Raw genomic sequence first — 6,133 nt, forward strand, 5'->3', positions numbered from 1 at the left:
TTGCAGCATATGCAGTATGTAAAGTATTAGGTAGTACCTGATGTTCTGCAGCAGCTGAGGTGTGTATTATGATGTTGTGCAGCAGCTGAGGTGTGTATTATGATGTTCTGCAGCAGCTGAGGTGTGTATTATAATATTGTTCAGCAGCCGAGGTGTGTATTATAATGATGTTCTGCAGCAGCTGAGGTGTGTATTATGATGTTCTGCAGCATCTGAGTTGTGTATTATGAGGATCTGCAGCAGCTGAGGTGTGTATTATGATGTTCTGCAGCAGCTGAGGTGTGTATTATGATGTTCTGCAGCAGCTGAGGTGTGTATTAGGATGTTGTGCAGCAGCTGAGGTGTGTATTATGGTGTTCTGCAGCAGCTGAAGTGTGTATTATGGTGTTCTGCAGCAGCTGAGGTGTGTATTATGATGTCCTGCAGCATCCGAGTTGTGTATTATGAGGTTCTGCAGCAGCTGAGGTGTGTATTATGAGGTTCTGCAGCAGCTGAGGTGTGTATTATGAGGTTCTGCAGCAGCTGAGGTGTGTATTATGATGTTCTGCAGTAGCTGAGGTGTGTATTATGAGGTTCTGCAGCAGCTGAGGTGTGTATTATGATGTTCTGCAGCAGCTGAGGTGTGTATTATGATGTTCTGCAGCAGCTGAGGTGTGTATTATGATGTTCTGCAGCAGCTGAGGTGTGTACTATGATGTTCTGCAGCAGCTGAGGTGTGTACTGTGATGTTCTGCAGCAACTGAAGTGTGTATTATGGTGTTCTGCAGCAGCTGGGGTCTGTATTATGATGTCCTGCAGCATCCGAGTTGTGTATTATGATGTCCTGCAGCATCCGAGTTGTGTATTATGATGTTCTGCAGCAGCTGAGGTGTGTATTAGGATGTTGTGCAGCAGCTGAGGTGTGTATTATGGTGTTCTGCAGCAGCTGAAGTGTGTATTATGGTGTTCTGCAGCAGCTGAGGTGTGTATTATGATGTCCTGCAGCATCCGAGTTGTGTATTATGATGTCCTGCAGCATCCGAGTTGTGTATTATGAGGTTCTGCAGCAGCTGAGGTGTGTATTATGAGGTTCTGCAGCAGCTGAGGTGTGTATTATGAGGTTCTGCAGCAGCTGAGGTGTGTATTATGATGTTCTGCAGCAGCTGAGGTGTGTATTATGATGTTCTGCAGCAGCTGAGGTGTGTATTATGATGTTCTGCAGCAGCTGAGGTGTGTACTATGATGTTCTGCAGCAGCTGAGGTGTGTACTGTGATGTTCTGCAGCAACTGAAGTGTGTATTATGGTGTTCTGCAGCAGCTGGGGTCTGTATTATGATGTCCTGCAGCATCCGAGTTGTGTATTATGATGTCCTGCAGCATCCGAGTTGTGTATTATGAGGTTCTGCAGCAGCTGAGGTGTGTATTATGAGGTTCTGCAGCAGCTGAGGTGTGTACTATGATGTTCTGCAGCAACTGAAGTGTGTATTATGGTGTTCTGCAGCATCCGAGTTGTGTATTATGAGGTTCTGCAGCAGCTGAGGTGTGTATTATGAGGTTCTGCAGCAGCTGAGGTGTGTATTATGATGTCCTGCAGCATCCGAGTTGTGTATTATGATGTCCTGCAGCATCCGAGTTGTGTATTATGAGGTTCTGCAGCAGCTGAGGTGTGTATTATGAGGTTCTGCAGCAGCTGAGGTGTGTATTATGAGGTTCTGCAGCAGCTGAGGTGTGTATTATGATGTTCTGCAGCAGCTGAGGTGTGTATTATGATGTTCTGCAGCAGCTGAGGTGTGTATTATGATGTTCTGCAGCAGCTGAGGTGTGTACTATGATGTTCTGCAGCAGCTGAGGTGTGTACTGTGATGTTCTGCAGCAACTGAAGTGTGTATTATGGTGTTCTGCAGCAGCTGGGGTCTGTATTATGATGTCCTGCAGCATCCGAGTTGTGTATTATGATGTCCTGCAGCATCCGAGTTGTGTATTATGAGGTTCTGCAGCAGCTGAGGTGTGTATTATGAGGTTCTGCAGCAGCTGAGGTGTGTACTATGATGTTCTGCAGCAACTGAAGTGTGTATTATGGTGTTCTGCAGCATCCGAGTTGTGTATTATGAGGTTCTGCAGCAGCTGAGGTGTGTATTATGAGGTTCTGCAGCAGCTGAGGTGTGTATTATGAGGTTCTGCAGCAGCTGAGGTGTGTATTATGATGTTCTGCAGCAGCTGAGGTGTGTATTATGATGTTCTGCAGCATCTGAGTTGTGTATTATGAGGTTCTGCAGCAGCTGAGGTGTGTATTATGATGTTCTGCAGCAGCTGAGGTGTGTATTATGATGTTCTGCAGCAGCTGAGGTGTGTATTATGATGTTCTGCAGCATCTGAGGTGTGTATTAGGATGTTGTGCAGCAGCTGAGGTGTGCATTATGATGTTCTGCAGCAGCTGAGGTGTGCATTATGATGTTCTGCAGCAGCTGAGGTGGGTATTATGATGTCCTGCAGCATCCGAGGTTTGTATTATGATGTTCTGCAGCAGCTGGATTGTATTATTATGTTCTGCAGCGCACAAATTCACAAATTTAAAAAAAATCACAATCTGCTTCTCCAAATTATTACCTACTTTAAAGAGATTAATTTTCACACTTTCAGGGACCCTAATGGCGACTGATATGATTCAAGCCCAAAACATGATTCCGTTGCCTCCTGTCGCAAACTTATTAGGTGTCCATCCACCAACCATCCATTACTCCATCCAACTGGACCATCCAGGGTTGCACTCATCAATAACAAGACTGCGTCAAAATGAGTCTTTCTGTATGTCCGGGCCCACTGCAACCGTTTCTGCTTGTTTAGAGGTGGCCGTATAGTAGGTTTATGCCCAACTTCAAGTCGCTGGAGGATCCTACACCTTGAGGATTTGGGGCACCAGCAGCTTCCAATACCTGTTGGCTGCTTTGTATTGGTATTTTAGCAGCTTTCTTAATCCGATGAATTTGTCCGGCAGAAACCTTCCTCATTCTGCCTTTATCTGCATGAACCCATCTGTGCTCTGAATCAGCCTCACAGTACGATGATCGCGCTTACGTTTCCATTAAATCTCTAATGTTTTCATACCTTGTCCAAGGCATCTATTTGGCTGGAGTCCTGTGTGTTTTATACCCACATATCAGATTTGATGACCTACGCTAAGGATAGGCCATCATATAATAATTGTAATTATTAACAAAATCTGGATACCCATCCCAATGTCCTCATTTATTATGCACTATATGTATATTTCTTTGCATTTTACATCATATTGAGTCAGGATCATGCACAGCAGGACCGAGCATTTATAAGAAATAATGCAACAGGCTGTTGGTGTGGGTTTTGTTTTTTTTATACATTGACAAGTTGCAGTTTTCTCCACTAGAGGGCAGCACAACACCTTGCTCAAATGTACTTCGCCGTCGCATAATTCTGCTAAAAAACGTACAACTGAGTTTATGAGCAAGATACAATAATTTAGTGTCTAGGTGGTTATAACCTGGATATGTCTATTCCTATTTATGCTTTAATTGGGTCACATAAATATACTAATATTTATTTATTATACTTACTTATATAGCGCTATCATATTCCGCAGCGCTTTACAGACATTGACAGTCACTGTCCTATATAGGGCTCACAATCTACAGTCCCTATTAGTATGTCTTTGGCGTGTGGGAGGAAACCGGAGGAAACCCACACAAACACAGGGAGAACATACAAACTCCTTGCAGATGTTGTCCTTGGCGGGATTCAAACCCAGGACTCCAGCGCTGCAAGGCTGCAGTGCTAACCACTGAGCCACCGTGCTGCCCACAATCTTAAATGTGTCCCATTTTATGTCCCAGCTATCCATCAGAGACCGATAGTCAGGGGCCATAGATGTTTCATATGGGATTCTGTAACCATCCAAGTAGTCCTCTGTTAACCCTGCAAGGATGACGTCTTTTTAGTGTTATGTTAAGCAGCTACACGAAGTAGTGTATTTCCCATAGAGAAGGTAGGGATGGTTTATTACCGCCCCTGCCTTGCCAATCACTGTGCATGCAGAACTCAAAGAGCATTGTGTATACAGCTATAGAGGCCGCCATGATGCGGCTCCACTTCCAGGCCCACGGTCACATGACTGCTGGATCCTAAAGGACTGATATCAGCTCTGTAGTATAGCATAGGAGGCCGAATTCATCCTGTAACGGAGACTAACGTATCAGCTAAAAAAATCAACAGGAAAAAAAAGTTAAAATCCCCCCCATAAGGTCTATCATGACTATATGGGGTGAGGCCCTGCCCGGAAGGGCTTGCAACCCATGAGGGAAGGGGGATGGAGACAGAAGATGAGGGGAGACTGTTCAGATGGTGATGGGGTGACAGTAGTGTTATTGGAGGTTGTAGGCCTTCCTGGGGATCAGTCTTATGTAGTGAGATCCAGAGTATGGGGGATGCCCGGGAGAAGTCTTGGAGACAGTTGTGTTAGGAGAAGATCAAAGAAGGAGGTCTCGAGAGGATCTGAGGTTACGTGTGGGCAGGGAGCGAGAGATATAGTCGGAGATATATGGAGGGGACAGGTTGTGGATGGTTTTGTACGTCAGCATTAACATATTAAATACTATTTGCTGCGTTATGGAAAGTGGATTAAGTGAGCGGCAGAATTTAGGGTGCAGTGAACAATGTAAGGGGGAACCCCCAACCGTTCTGGGGAGATCGAAAAACCATCACGACTAGCAAGAAATAAGGATTTTAGGTACCAGGAGGTCAACAAAAAAACATTCCTATATTGGCTTCCTAGTTTGTAGGGACAATATACCCTATATCTCCCAATACTCAAAGAATGTTTCCAGATGGGCCTCCTTCCCTTCAGTTTTGGGTGAAGGGTCTGGGTCTATCCAGGTTTGTGAAATAATGGGATTGTTTCTTTGTCAATATTTCAAAATATCGCTTTGGTGTGGTCGAATGGGGCTGCAGTCAGCGCCGCACCTCCCATGAGGCGACCTGAAGCAAGCGCTTCAGGCGGCGCTATGTCAGGACCCCAGGGAGGGCGGCATTTTTGATTACATGCTGTCCTGGACTGGCTTAGCACCGAGCGCTGGTTTGGGGAGGCCACTGGAAGAGCGCTGCTCCAGCAGCCTCCCCTCACACTCAGGCAGAGAGCAGGTCCACTTCGTGCCTGCTCTCCGCCCCTTCACTTTGCCACGCCTCCTTCGACCGGCCACGCCCCTTCGCTCCGCCCCCTCCTCCGGGGGGGGGGGGCTTTCTGTAGTTCGCCTCGGGTGGCCAGTGGCGGATCCAGGGTTTGCGGGGCCCTGGGCAATTGACTTTGGCGGGGCCCTACTTACTGGGGGTCTCGCACTTCTAACCTGTACTTCCCAACTGTTGAAGACTAGAAAGAGGGAACAAAACGTGCGGCGCGCACCGCAGCAAATTGGGCCCGCCCACTTTTATGTTGACTCCACCCATTCTCATTTAATTTCCATGTGATTCCACACAGTATAATCCTCCTACAGTCACCCGTAAATTATATCTCCCCCCATTTTCATATACACCCTTCATCTACCCCTAGTTTCATGTCCCCCCTTCTATCTCTGTCCCCAGTTTCATGCCATTCTCCCCCTTTATCTGCCCACAGTTTCATTTCCCCCCCGTCTCTGCCCCAGTGTCATGCCGTTCTTCCCCCTTCATCTGCCCCAGTGTCATGCCGTTCTCCCCCCTTCATCTGCCCCAATGTCATGCCATTCCCCCCCCCTTCATCTGCCCCAGTGTCATGCCGTTCTCCCCCTCCATCTGCCCCAGTGTCATGCTGTTCTCCCCCCCTCCATCTGCCCCAGTGTCATGCAGTTCTCCCCCCTCCATCTGCCCCAGTGTCATGCAGTTCTCCCCCCTCCATCTGCCCCAATGTCATGCCGTTCTCCCCCTCCATCTGCCCCAGTGTCATGCTGTTCTCCCCCCTCCATCTTCCCCAGTGTCATGCCGTTCTCCCCCTCCATCTGCCCCAGTGTCATGCTGTTCTCCCCCCTCCATCTACCCCAGTGTCATGCCATTCTCCCCCCTCCATCTACCCCAGTGTCATGCTGTTCTCTCCCCCTCTATCTGCCCCAGTGTCATGCCATTCTCCCCCCTCCATCTGCCCCAGTGTCATGCC

This window comes from Leptodactylus fuscus, chromosome 2 (genome assembly GCF_031893055.1).
Source record: "Leptodactylus fuscus isolate aLepFus1 chromosome 2, aLepFus1.hap2, whole genome shotgun sequence".
NCBI classification, from domain to species: Eukaryota; Metazoa; Chordata; class Amphibia; order Anura; family Leptodactylidae; genus Leptodactylus; species Leptodactylus fuscus.